The 15,442-nt window shown below is 38.4% G+C and overlaps 1 protein-coding gene across 1 annotated transcript in view; it reads right to left on the bottom strand.

Annotated features, from left to right (window-relative positions):
- LOC121325556 (RNA-binding protein 20-like) overlaps nt 1-15,442 on the bottom strand; it is a 40,782-nt gene that overhangs the window by 24,224 nt on the left and 1,116 nt on the right. The window lies entirely within an intron of this gene.

Below are 15,442 nucleotides of genomic sequence, written 5' to 3' on the forward strand. Positions count from 1 at the left end.
CATTTGTTTATGCATTTATTTCATATTGGTGTTCTTTATTAAATAGAGGTATACATGGAAACGTCTTTCCTAACTATCTTTATATTTCTAACACAGACTTGCACCTGATTCCAAACACTTGGTGACTTCTATTATTATGCGAGTTATGAAACTGTAAATATTCTTTCATATCAAGGTAAGAATTTATTTTCATTGCGTAGTATTTTTACCTGTAACTTGAACGCATTACAATGTAAGGATAAATTTAGCGCGACAAAATATTTTTTACTATACGAAATGTATAAACAATATCAGTCTGGATGAACCTCTTCTGTAAAACTGTTCAAAAATTAAATTGTAGTTAATCAGTGCGGCGCTTTTGAGCTCAACTACTGTAATTATATTATACAAACATAACAGAAAATGTCAGATTTGTTTCATGCTTATTTTTTTTATTTTTTTGTTTGTTTTTTTGCCAAGTGTGAAAACATGAATGGCATTTTCAAGCGAACCTTGTTTACAACCTGATACAAGTTATGGTAATAAATGAAACGACTGTATTCAGTGGGTTTAAACTATACGCATTGTCCCATTTTTTTATTTTTTTTTTCTTTTTTCTTTTTTTCTTTTTTTTTTTTTCTCTTTTTTTTTTTTTTGTGTGGTATTGTGCGGGGGGGTTTTTTGCCAAGTGTGAAAACATGAATGGCATTTTCAAGCGAACCTTGTTTACAACCTGATACAAGTTATGGTAATAAATGAAACGACTGTATTCAGTGGGTTTAAACTATACGCATTGTCCCAGGTCTCTTTCTAGGCTCCTGCATGTGTCACCTTGTTCCTGAATAACACCGGGAAAACTTCATCTAATGCACGAATCAAACACCAGCGTTTACAGCAATATGAATACAATGACTTACCCTCACATTCAGCTGAAGACGGCGTTTCTTTAGGAAGCCGGGTGCTACATTATTGCACTACTTGCACTGTCATCAGACCAAGCCACAGCTTACACAAGTTAAAAAAAGAGTCCCCTGACTCTAAACAGGTCACATGGGTTTAGTTGCAATTCTACACTGACCGAGTGTACAGTGAAGCCAGGCGTATAGCGCTACAATCCTGAAGCATCCATCCTAATTAGGTAAGGGTTATGTTACCTACTTATTTTTCAAATGCCCTTTATTCCACCAACCCGATTTTATTTGTTATATCAACACAACTCAAAATATACCACATATACACACACAGTCAGCACTCACATATCCGACCCTATGAAATTTGGACTCCAACGACTGTTAAACGAGTCTGACGCATATCTGATAATTTCATTTTATTTTTTTATTTCATTAAAAAAAACAAAACAAAACACCAGTTTCCCGAATTAAAATAGTATCCAGTCATTAGGCTATTCGAAATTGCACAGTTCACTTGCAAATGAAAAAAACCATCACCGTATCTAAAACTGTTTCATCATTCATTTTTACATTACTGTAGCTTGTCTCGTTCGCTTTGTTTTTGATGCATTTTCGTCTTGTGAAATTGGAGGAAGCGTTGTGCAATTGCACAATAAAGATAGACTGATTTAGCATGCAGACCCCCCCCCCCCCCCCCCCCAACCCCCCCCACAAAAATAGATAAACAAGTAGCCAATATTATAATATTAAAGAGATGGGCTTTGTATCAGAAAACTGGTGACCCAATAAGAAATCGCGTGTGATGGGTAAGTGCATTCATTTGGTTTATGTCTATATATATATATATATGTGTATCTCGGTAATATAAATTAGTGCTGACTGTACACACACACACACAATTAGTAATAACAGGACTTTATTAATAGTTTAATACACTCACATTACTGACTCATAATTTATTACAGTGGTTTTATGTTTGCATCTGCTTTGCAATGAACCCGGTGATAATAATGAAAATTAATACACCGCCTATTTTATGTTATTAACTGTGAATGAAAATAAGCACTTCTTGTGCTCACATATATAATGGGCCCTGTGATATTGTTCATCAACATTCTTCCAAGATAAATATGTGGCCTTAAATATATCACTTGACCAAAAGAGCTGTAACAGCAATATTGAGTTGCAGTCATTATAGCTGTCACAGTGCTTCTGTGCAGTACAATATTAAATACTAATATACACACACACAGACAGCCAGACATAAACACAAATATAATCTTCTCGTTCCAGAAGATCATTGGTGAACTGCTGCTATACTATAGGGTTAAGTCTATAATGTAAAGTGCATGTGATGTGAATTGGATGCTAGTGTTTCTGTTATTTAGAACTCAATGTGAGGGCTTTCACTGCTGTATTGTGTTTGCATTGCCCTGCTCAGGTCCCATGCCTCCTCTTATAAGCCAGCTGTTCCTTACCTAAGCTCGCTAGTGTCATTCTGTACTGGGTGCCAATGTGACAGATTTACAGTTGCCCAGCTGCTGGCATTCAGAGCACAAGAGAGTAGAACCTGTGACCACATTCTCTCCCTATTTAGATACACGACTGCTGGGCAATAAACCTTTTGCCATTGAATTGGAGCACAATCAGCCCCTACATTCCCTGACATGTGCAGAGATGGGACCAAGACAGGTGAAATCAGACCAGGGATGCTTTCGGTTGATGGAGAAGAATTCCTGGGAGCACAATGGAATATTACAATACTGCACAGAGCATGTTGTTCAGCAAACATATCTGCTTTTGTAACGGCACACAGAAATACATCTGAGGCAAGTTTTAAGCTGCAGACTGTACCTCTCCAAGAAAATGATGGCTGTTGTAAATGCATATTGTAAATGATGGCTCTTATGGTCATGCCATTTACAGCCATGCATATTGTAAATGATGGCTCTTATGGTCATGTCATTTACAGCCATGTATATTGTAAATGATGGCTCTTATGGTCATGTCATTTATAGCCATGCATATTGTAAATGATGGCTCTTATGGTCATGTCATATCTAGCCATGTATATTGTAAATGATGGCTCTTATGGTCATGTCATTTACAGCCATGTATATTGTAAATGATGGCTCTTATGGTCATGTCATTTATAGCCATGCATATTGTAAATGATGGCTCTTATGGTCATGTCATATCTAGCCATGTATATTGTAAATGATGGCTCTTATGGTCATGTCACATACAGCCATGTATATTGTAGTTGTGCTGCTTGCTGAGTGGAGGGCACTTCTCCCACAGAACTTAACAATGCACCTCCAGCAGGATGCTAAAAGTGCTGTTGAAAGGTGCTCTTTTTCAGATGAAACATTAAACAGAGCATATCATAAAGTGATCTCCCCCTTGACTAATGTATATCCAAATTAGGTTGCAGGTCATCTTGGAGACAATGTTTATGATCAGTAGACCTGATTATAAATATAATACCAAACAGACCTTCCTGTTGCTAATGCGCTGTGTGGCCATCTAGTGGTCAATCTTAAAATCACAATTCCTAAAGGATTCTTCTGATTGTATTTAGAGGCACGTCAGTAAGTTTGAATGAACTAGCACAGGGTTTCACCAGGCCATTCTGCTGCTGTATGAGAATCCGTGGTTTACTCGGTTAGACTGGCTTGTCAACCTTGGTCTCTTTTAACGATCAGTGTCTTTCCAATACGTATAAGCAGGAACATGCATATCATATATTATAGAATTTACTTTATAGAATTGTGACCACAGCATTTCATATTTACCAATGGAAGCAGCATATCATATTTGCAAAAAAAAAAAAAAAAAGAAAAAAGAAAGAAAAATTATATATAAAGGATCAAATTGGAAGAGAGTAGATCACAATATCAAAAAACAATGGGACTGGAGCTATCGCTGACTGCTCTTTCCTCTTCTTAACATTCAGTAGAACAGGCACGTTCTATCAAGTTTGTGCCTTTCAAAATTAGACTGAGCGCTCACTCTGGGCCCAGACTACCAAGCCCCAGTTTAAACCAAGCTTACTAGACAGATGCCAACAAAAGTGTAGAGATTACCTGCTGCCATTTGTGTCTGTTGGTGTGGTTCAGTATCTACAACAGAAAAGCATGTTTTATCAACACTTATCACCATGCATACAATAGCATACAAATTAGCAGTGTGGTACTGAGGACACCACCACAGATTTTTAGCTTGTAATTCTGTTCACTTGAACTAAGCAGTCGGCAGCCTTTGCAGTCCTCAATGTAATTTTATTTTTCAATGGAAGACAGTGAGAGAGGTACTTAGGATTAACATCAACCTGTCACAGGCAGCAAACGTTCAGTCCCTTAGAGGCGACAGGCTAGTTTGGGTATCACAGTATTACGTTAAAATCATTAGTCTGAAGCCTTACTAACCTCCTGCTTCCCACACTACCACATCCTACAGACCACAATGGTAATAGTACAAGCCTGTTACAGTTACAACAAGGCAACTACATGTGTAATTACAGTGAAAAGACTCATAGTTTATTATTAATTGAATTGTTATTACAAATATCTTTGCTGGTCAACTTTTAATGGAAAGAATGAAGTTAGACCAGTCAGCTTAAAAAAAAAAAAAAAGAAAGCAGAGGAAATACTAACAGGAGTTCAAGATTGTAAAACCCCAAAAGCACACCCCAGGGGCTATTCATTTGCACTATGGATCAGGGCAGATTGATGAGAAATACCCGTGCGTGCTGTACTAGGTCTCAGGAGCAGGGAACTTTTAATTGGGTATATCTGCACATATAGGATCACGCGTATGTGGATGTGGGGTCCAGCCTGTGAGAAAAGCACATGTGCTTAACTTGCTTGCTGTTTTTACAGTGAAGAGAGGAAACATCTAAATCTATTGGAAATGACATATGGGAACTGCCATCCACATACATTTCTATCAGTCATAGCTTTGTACATTGAAACCGTTTACTGTGCAGTATATTGAAATGTATTGAGACAACTGTCAAACACTTAAAACATGAACATAACAGGAGCACAGGACCAGCGTGGAGAACCGCCAGCGCTTCAAGCACATTTCCCATGGTATCATTCATCTATGTGAAGGGGTGTGCAGTGAGGGCACCTGCAGCTGACAGTCAGGGTTTAGGGAACTCGAGGCAGCCACGAAACCACTTCTCATCGCTTGACACAAGGTGGGAAACAACTGCTGGATCCACAAAGACAATAGCAGCAAAGAAATGGACATATGAGACTTTGTATATTAAAAAAAAAAAAAAAAAATCAGTTAACCTTATGTAGGAGAATTAAATATCTAAATTATATATATATATATATATATATATATATATATATATATATATATATATATATATATATATATATATATATATATATGGTTTGTGAAGTATATTACAATGTCAGCCAAATCCTAACAATTTAATTTTGTGCCCATTACACAACTATATAGTATTCAAAATGAATCACTACATTATGTATGCATCTTTGTTGCTTGGGTTCCCTATCAGTGATCCATGCTAGAATCCTAGAGGCTTTAGTCATACTTTAATACAATAAGAATTTTACATCTAATGATGCAAACTTGAGTGTTGATACAAGTGGTAAAATACAACAAAGTGAATTGCGCTTGCTGACAGTAAATGTGTTACAGGGCTATTAAATGCAAAGGCAGATTACACTTGTGTGTGTGTGTGTGTGTGACTTGGCTTGAGTTCAGAGGAGAAATGATTACCGGCATAACTCCGGTTCATGCAGCTGGGTGGGGATGTCAGCAGGTGGGAATTCAAATGAAAACAAACGCAGGATATTGCTTCATAGAAAAGCCCATCACTTAACATACAAAATGATGGTTAATTCAATATTGCTGCACCACTGCAGATGGTGTGATTGGGAACTGCCTTATTTTACAAACACTGATGAAGAAGACATGACAGACCTCCTCTCAATTTTAAAACACATTGAGAATCCTTCAAATAATTTGAAATACATAACACGTTTTGTGGTTTTAGTTTTGTAAAATTATTAAAAAGTATTTTACCCATCTAAAAAAGATTAGGAGTGAATTCAAGACTGTAGATATGTCCTTCTCTGCCTACGTGACTGGCTGGTGTAAAGAATGACCTTTCTTAAGAAGCACTTGCCCATTTTTTATTAAACATGCTTGCATATTTGTTACAAAAAGTAATTTCGCCTGCTGTAAAATGTCCCCCCCATCTACAGTGTTCTGTATGAGAAACAGCTTGTGCAATTGGTTAGCAACAGGTCAAGGGCGTGTTGAGTTTATATTCCACATGCTGTGGATGTAGGACAACCTGCTCTCTCACGTGTGCATTCTATTCCTGGTGGGAAATATGTTTGTTACTCACATACTTTGTTAATATCATTGATATGTTTTTAAAGTGGCAGAGGGACAAAGGGACTGAGATCAGGTGGTGGGGACTGCTGAGCATTGTGTTTTAATCAATGAAACACTATCATAGCTAAATATTGCTGCCCAAGAACGTGTATAAGTGTATCTAAATATACACTGTCCATTTTCTATACTTCCAGGGTATTGAAATAATTTTAAAAAAATATATTGAACCCTGCCCCTTCCTCGCACCAGGCCAAATGACCAGGAAACAGCATTTTCAACTGTCAGCAAGTCCCGCCTGTGCCTGTCAATCAGCCGCTCAACATGGGCTCCTGCAGGGCTACCAGTGAACTTGGCATTTCTGACCACCTGCTAAGTTCTATTAGTTCATGTGTAGAAATAATTCATTAGCACACATTTACACATTGCAGAGATATAATTAAAACAAACCTCCTGTCTTTACACAAAGGGTTTTATTTATTTTATTTTTAGGAGTAGCTTACTGCCCAGTCTTTTCATCTATGTATGTACAATATATTGCCATTGGTCTCCAACAATCTTTTTTTTTTTTTTTTTTTTTTTGGTATTATCTTAAATTTGGGATTAGGCAGATTATTAATGCAGCTTTTTTTTATAGAACTCTACCAGCTGGTTTCACAGACCCAGGTAAACAGTAATTCTGGACACCCTCATGTTTGTTAAGGCTAGTTCTAATCCGGGATTGTGAAACCAGCCCTAGGCGTTGTAACGCTTAGGCAGTTCTTCCTGGTAGACCATGGACGTGCTCTTTGCCACGCTGTGGTCCTTGAAAAATCTGTATATTCTAAATCCGATTTCAAAACTTATATAGGATAGAATATAGGAGTAGGTCACGGCTTAGGGTATCTGTGCCAGTTCCAAATTTTCTAGGCGCGCAAGAGCCAAGATCAGTCATGTATACTGGAGCACAGGGAGGGGGGGGACGGGGACGGAGGCTAACTGTCTCTACAATCAACTTTACTGTATAGAGTTAAATATCTCACATGCCCAGGCCTTGTTCAATTAAACCCCACTGCTGTCAGATGGGCCAATATCCTCCATTTGTTCATCTGTCTGCTCCAGTCTTGGCATGTATTCCTTATGAAACCTGAGCTCACTCTACATCCAGATGCTCATTCCAGGATGCCTGTTTCGACCATTTGCTCAGGGTCTTATTAATGTTTATTATTAATAAAAAGCTTGTTGATTGTTTATATTCTCGTTATTAATGTTCGTAGAGAATATTGCAGCAGATAACATGTCACTCAAGAGCCAAGGAGCTTGACAATAAGCATGCCAAAGCAGCTGCGCTCTTGGGTTCCATTTGGAAAGTAGCAGAGCTAAATCCTTCTGCAGAGCAACAGCCATACAGGAAGCATAGAGTGCTAAAATATGGACATCGACAGCAAAACAGATTAACCCCAATTATGAGCAGGTAGTGAGGAGTGAGCGAGTGTCCTCCAAGCACCCCATGAGGACTCGAGACAGAGAAGCAGCATTCCTTCAGAACACCTGGAGCTCCGTGAGGACCAGGTCCCAAAACAGCATTCCTTCGGATCACCTGGGGTTCTGTGAGGACCAGGCCCCGGGGCACCCTTTATAGGTTTTCTACACTGTTCTAAAGTAAAATGGGTCAAATTGTTATTGAGGTGTATCAAAAACACCTCAAAGTCAAGCAATACCTGCAATTGTGCCTATTGCAATACAAATCGCACCTACTAGATGTAATATTATCTCCCTATCACTGCTCACTTCCAATTCAAAACACTTGTACTCGCCTATCGCTGTCTTGACCTTTCTGATCCCTCTTATCTCCAGACTGTCATTTCTCGCTACACCCCCTCTCGTCCTCCACCATCGGTAGATTAGCTGTACCCACCCCCCGCTCCTTCACCCTTGCCCTCAGTGGTGGAACGACTTATCCATGGATGTCAGGACTGCTCCGTCCCTGACCACCTTCCAGCGTCTCCTCAAGACACACCTGTTCAGACAGCATCTGTAAACCTCACAACGACTATGTGAGGCACAATTATTGTACCAGTACTTGCACCAGCTTTAACATGCACTAAACTGCTCCATTCCTTGCTGTATTCTCCTGTCACTTTTTTTTGTAATTGCTCACTTGAAATCGTTCTTATCCATCTATCATACTTACTCCATGCTTTTAATGGACTTTATATAAGCAAATATTTTTACGACAACTTTAACTGCTCTTATCTGAAATGTGATATTTTGTAACAATTGTAAGTCACCCTGGCTAGGGCATCTAAGAAATAAATACAAACTGTACACCTTAAAAAGGCACTTACAAGACACATGGACAAGGTGCTTTAAAATGTATGAATAGCAGTACTGCTGTGTATATTATCTGGGAGGAACTGGGAAAATTAGGGTAGGATAGCCTAGCAGAGCTCTGATCTGGTGTACGTACTTAATAAAAACTGGGATTAAGCATCTCCATTGCATTTGGAAGTATTGGATCTGCCAAGAAACTATTCATTGGAAAGCAGGCAAGATTATATAAAAAAAACAAACAACTGCAGTGTGGCATAGTTAAAATAAGTTCACTGGTACTGACTTACATGTTTTCTCTCTTGAGTTTTGGCTTGTGAGAATGTGAAATAGTGTTGGAATTAAAAGTTTACAGACACTTCATATAACACAACCTTTATCTTTGTCCCAAATGAAAAGCTCATGTCCTTCTGTGCCTGTCCTGGTGATTAATATCATTTTGCAACACAATCAACATATCTGATTTGCCCTTAGGTTAAACCCAGCCTTGGAGTCAGCACAGGCTGCAAGATTCCACTGGGAGGGAGTGGTTGCCCCAGCTGAAGAATGAAGCACACAATCTGCTGGGCAAGGCCTAGGTCCAGGCCCCACCGAGGAGATCCAGCCCCAGAGCTTTTCAAATGATGAGGAACGACAGCAAGATGTTACAGGGCATTCGGAGCAGCTGTCAAGAGTTTATATTTTTTCCTCCCTTGCCCCCTAACATTTCTTAATGTTGTTTGTCATCATTGTTTAGTGTTCAGTGTAAGTAGCAGCCTTTTTGCTTCCCCATCCTTATGGGACATCAGTGGAATAGCCCTAAATCTAACAAAACCCCACAGGAATATTAACAAATGAGGGGGGAAAAAGTTGGTATTGTTTGATTTTGCACTGGCAGTACAAAATTACTGAAAAGTTTGGCCTTGTCCAGGTCCACTTTAGGAGAGGATGAAAGGTGCCATTTCAGTAGATACTCTGACAGCTGTGCTCAGGGGCTTGAAAGACATATTTTGGCCGTAAACATTCCTTCTCATTACACTGAATTTTCTTGCTGGTGTTATTGAATTAGTTCCTGCTGTTATTGGACCAGAAGTTGCCAAAAAGGGATTCAAAGTAAACAAATCCTGTCAATAATGCTTGTCCATTTATACTGCAGGCACAAGCAAAAGCATTGGGTTTCCCGCCTGATGCATTTTGACTAGGTCTAAATCAAAGTGCAGATTTACATAGATAAACAAATAGTTCATAGGCAAACAATATTGACAGGAGGCAACAGGATTGACTTCTCATAAGTATCCAATCCCTGTGGTTTGGATGACTGGAGCCCACTCTCAACTGTCAAAATCTGGAGACTGCAGCCAAAGGCAGTTATTGGCTGAAGAGGGTCAGGTAGTTGAGATGGGAGACTGAGACCATGTACAGTTTAACATCAGCAGATTAACTTCATACACAATTATAAATGGATCATCAACAGAGCACGACTGACCCACGACCTGTTGATAGATCCTTGTCATGCCCGGACGACATGCATGGTAAATGAGAGAGAATGCATCTGTTAGACAGGACAAGGAGACGACCACAGAAAGAAAGCCCTGTATACAGGACATCCAGCACCGGGCTAGGGAATTCTAGAAAGAACGCAACACCATTGCTTTTCTCTTGCAACACGTTGCAAGGGTGGTATATTAACTACATAGAGTACTGTTATTTTAAAACAGTGTTGAAATATGTCGACACCTCAGCTCAAATTACAGGTGTGAATCAGTTGAAGGGAAAACGCTGCGCTTTTAAGTGAAGGACTACATAACTGTATAGCAATGGTATGGATATAGCAACACTGGAAATGGCCTTACTTAGGAACAATTTGAAAAAGGCTAAAATACATACACATAGTTAACTAAAATCAGCATGACTGGAGTCGAGTGTTGCGTAATCCTAGCAAAAAGGATTAGTTCAATAAAACAGACTTGCTTCTCAGCTGCCATCTGAAACTGAATGTTTCATAGCAGCTGTTAAAGACATTAACAGCTAGTATGCCTCTTCAAACATAAAAATCCATTTTCACTTTAAATTTTAAAAAAGTTAAATAATTTAAAGTCTCCACATTTCCAAGTAATTGCACAAGACCTCGCCTACAAATAAATAAAATCAGCCACTCCTTATTTCCATTAATATTGCCCACAACAGTGAACGACAGGCAAATTGGTTTGGCGACAGGGAGAGTTTTGGCAGACGTGGCTCTTCAATGGTTGCCTGAAGGAAAGTGTCACGCACCTCCTTGTGATAGTTTGCATTAAGACATTGAAAATATCAGTCTTGGGCGTCGAAGCAGTAAATAGATGTTAACAGAAGTCTTTGCCGCCCTGCTCACTACACACTCCTCCCCAATGCTGTCAGGTGGGAGTATGCATGCTGAACCCATCTTTAGTGATGGAAACATGACAGGTTAGCCACAAAGCACTTGAACATCAGTAAACTTCAGTAAAATGCACCACACTAATCCCAAGAGTGTAACTAGATAAGCAAGAGAGATCCATTCCGGGGAGCAGTTGGGATCAAATGGCGCTTGGGTGGAAGGTTAATAATGTGTAGCAGGACTAGCAAATTCGTGTTTCAGACAGGAAAACACGGTACTCCCTCTACCATCACTGTACAACAGTAGTAGAGGAGAGGAGGGTGACCAGGCTTAGCCTTTCACAAGGTCACATCCACCCCAATTAAATGTCACTAAAGTGAAAAATTCCCGTGCCTCAAACCACACATTGACAATGATAATGCAAGCTTGAAAAACCAGCCAGAGTTAAGGATTTGTTAGTTCCAGCACATTATGTGTATGTTTGTTAAATAAAAAGCGACCCTTTGTTTAAAACAGACAGACAACTGTGTGACAACTCACCAAATAGCTACCTCAGAACAATCTCTCCCATCAATTTCAACAGGTACTGGTGTTCAGCAGTTATCCATGAATTCCAACACACCACATTAGCTCTCTCAGCAGGCTCCTCAAACGCTTCTATCTTTCTTCCTCTACACTTCCAGAGCTACTAATTAAAAGGCAGAATGTAATCTATTTGGGAACCCAAAAGCCTCTTCACACACATTCATTTTGAAAGGTGTATACAGGTTCTCCTGAAACATGTTTCATGTCATGTTGTCAGAAACAGCTAGTATTTGGCTCCTGTAATCTAGCTAGACACTAGACAGGTCTTGAAACCCAGCCTGGTGGTTCAGATAAGCAAGGTCCCCTGAATGATTAACAAGCTCAAAATAGAAAGCTGCTCTCTTCTTGCTTTGTTATCAAAGGCTCATCATATAAAAGAATTCAAATGGTCAAGATATTGCATACTTAACACAGAAATGAAATCAACTAACAGGAATTTTCAGTTGTCCATTAAGAGCCTAGTAGAGACCACAAATTAATTTCTTTACTTGTGACCCAAGCCAACTTCCAATACAGCCCCCTTGAACTAATGGTTGTTCTTGATCAGTTGTTCAAGCTTACAATCCATTGAACTTTCTAAAGAGGGAAGCAGATGTTGGTTGTTTTTGACTCTAGAAACAGCAGAAGTGGAACCTGGCTGTGAGAAAGGCTGCCATTACCTAATCGTTAGCCTCTCCTAGCTTGAGCAGCTACAGAATGCCAGAAAAATAATTCACACACTATATATAATATATATTTAATTATTAATATAAATAACCTGTGCTCCAGCTGAAAATCAACTGAAATCTCAGTCTCTTGCATAGGCTATGTACCAGAGCATATGTTTGATTTGAGTCATTATACTGGTTTCACTTGGAAACGAGGATTTGACTGCTTCCACTTTTGCATTTCTTTAAGTGTTGCAAAAAAAAAAAAAAACCTTCCAGATCAGTGACTTCAGGTTTTAATTTTAGACTCAGGAGAGGTGTCCTTTTCCTGCCAGCTCTGCTGCCTATTTAGAACGAAGGGCTGCATTTCTACAAAAGCTGTTCTCCAGTACATGCCAACTACAGGAACTTTGAGTAAACACCACTGCAGATGAAAAATACAAAAAACACACACCTTCAAAATTAAATTCCTTTGAAGGAATTTATTAGAAAAAGGAAATTAGGCATTGCTTGAAGGATTCAACAGTGTGCATCAGTTACAAGGTTTACAAATTAAACTACTGCCTGTACACCATTTACAATTACAGGCATTTGATTAACAAATGCCAAGAGAGCATCTTCGAAAGGACTGAAACCAGAAAACATGCGACAAGCCTGTAGTCTTATACGCAGCCCGCGCGGGCAGAAATCCAGCCGTGCCACAGCTCCGCAGATTCAGGATCTGCTTCCTTTGTTATTTCTCTTATTACTGGATGTCATTTGGTTTAAACAGTTATGGCCTCAAAGACTATACCACACCAACATTCAGCATACGAGAGAGTTAAAGAAGAATTCAGCAGAGATCAGTGGAACTCACCAGCATCAAAGAAATAGGAAAAAGTTACCAACTTCACACAGTAGCGGGGACAAATAAGTTAATGGCCTCATTCGTCAGCTCCATCAACACATTGGATCTGGCTGATGAATGGGTTTTAGAAAGGTGTGTATACTGAACAGTACAGATATCCATTATCGTGACTTATTGCAAGCCGTTTCAATCATAGAAACCGTTGGCCAAAGTGTTGATTAACAGATTTGTAGAAGTAAAAATCCAAAGCCTTTTAAGCCAACAAATCAACACAGCATATATTTGCATCCTTCCAGAAATAAAAATAGTTTAAACTATAATTTATGAATTACCAATTCCCTTGGCTCTGCCAGGTTTCTGCTTTATTAAATATGAATAAAAGGCAGTATCCAAAATTTACTACTTGGTTTGTAATCAATCTGATAACCATGTTTGGGTTTACCTTTTAAAAAAAAAAAAAAAAAAAAAAAAAAAAAAAAAAAGACACAAAACACCACTACCTATAAAATTACAAATTAAAACAAAACAAACAAAAAAAAAAAAGCTAACCCACAGAGACGAACCAGACACGTCTCCAGAAACATGCAGTGCAAGTATTTTCAGAACTCTGGATCCTGTGCGCAGCTGGTAAACAGGTTTCCTTAGAGTGCCAAACAAGGACCATACAACCCACCGAGGTAACCTTGCAGTCTTTATATTACACACTCTAACCACACGTTTATACAGGGTGCATTAACTCACGGTCCAGTTCCTGCTGTATAAACACCAATGTAGATTAAAAACACAGCTGCATTTTAGTGAGCAATACAAGCCTAGTGAAGTTCGGAGTAGTAGGCCAGTAAGTGTCAGGTGTGTGCAGGACTATCAGATTTAAGATGTGTTTGCATTGCCCTAAATGGTACTTTTGTGCTTTCAAAGGAGCGGGTCAAAAGGCAACTTGTCACATCGGTGAAGCGGATAGGGTGATTGGGTGGGGTCAGTCATATATAAAAATAAAAAGTAGAAAATGCAAGAATTACTAGATGAATACAGACCACTGCATAATCATAACTAGCACGAAATGTAGTTGCATTACCCGCAAAATTAGAACTTTTCCATCCTTTTTGGGGGGGGGGGGGGGGGGGGGGGGGGGTGTAATTATTCTGATGCAATAAACAAAATACAAATAAAGCTACAACACAAGTCTGCAAATTCATGATGAAACAGAACCATGGGCAGGGCCCAACTTAAACACAACTACCAGCAATTGAACTTCATGCTGGAGAACTATTGGGCTACTAAAAGGGTGTGTAAACACATTATATATAGTTAGATTACTACTAAATTCACACACAGTAGGTTTTAACAAGCCATCAATATTACTGTTGTACTGAAGTAATTCTAGGGAGTTACTCAAATATCTGGGTCCTGGCTTAATCTTATTTATTTATTGCAATAAATATTCCTGGTTTCTGCCAGGTTACAATTCTAACAGCACCTTTATCCTATTTACGAATCTATTTTAGTAATTACCCTTGTACAGGAAATGTAATTACTTTAAAAAAGAAATCCAGAGAAGAGAAAACTCACTGCAGGAAAAAAAATCTAAACTATTGCAAGAATAGGTATTGTATATAAAAAAAAAAAAACACTCAATCTGCCACAATTTCACATGTTTTATTTTGATACTATAAAATCAAATTCAGACCCCTTAGTCTGTTAATCTGTGGGGAGTAAAGACATCCAAGTCTAACAATCCAATTAACAACAAGTTTTCTAACTTGTACATGCATTTAAAGCTTACATATAAAAGTTGTGCAATTTCACAGCATGCTTCTTTTATCACACCAGTCACCCGAAGTTTTTTTTTTTGTTAAAAAAGGGGGACTACACTGTTCTGAAAATACAAAATTTACCAATACAAATATCCATACACCGATTGTATGCGACACATGCAATTTAAAAAGCTACCATTAAAAGAAATATTAAGAAATGCAAATATTTGAAAATGGAGGTAATATTGTATGAAAGTAAATAATGGTTTCCTCAAACCACAACCAGCAGTTTGGAAATAGTTAACACAGAATATCCATTAAATGCAAGTGGCGGCAATTAAATACTACAAGAACGATTAATAAAATATCAAACCATATTCAACGGAGCACTTCATTGCCACCATCATAATGTATATTAAGTACTTGGCGATATGTTTCACACATTAAATACTTTCCAGATTTCTGAATTACACTTATTGAAGAAATCAGATTTTAAAATCTGTCTTACATTTGCAGATTTGAAAAATCTGCAAGTTGAAATATTTGGATTACAGCAGAACACTAAATATCTATTGCTAGAGACCACATTTAAATAACTTTCATTTTCAGATTCAGTGCAATAGTAAGTTGCACAGCTTCATTTAAAAAAAAGTGGAAGAGATTACAAAAAAATTAAATTTGTATGCTGACAT

This window comes from Polyodon spathula, chromosome 13, assembly GCF_017654505.1.
Source record: "Polyodon spathula isolate WHYD16114869_AA chromosome 13, ASM1765450v1, whole genome shotgun sequence".
Classification (NCBI taxonomy): domain Eukaryota; kingdom Metazoa; phylum Chordata; class Actinopteri; order Acipenseriformes; family Polyodontidae; genus Polyodon; species Polyodon spathula.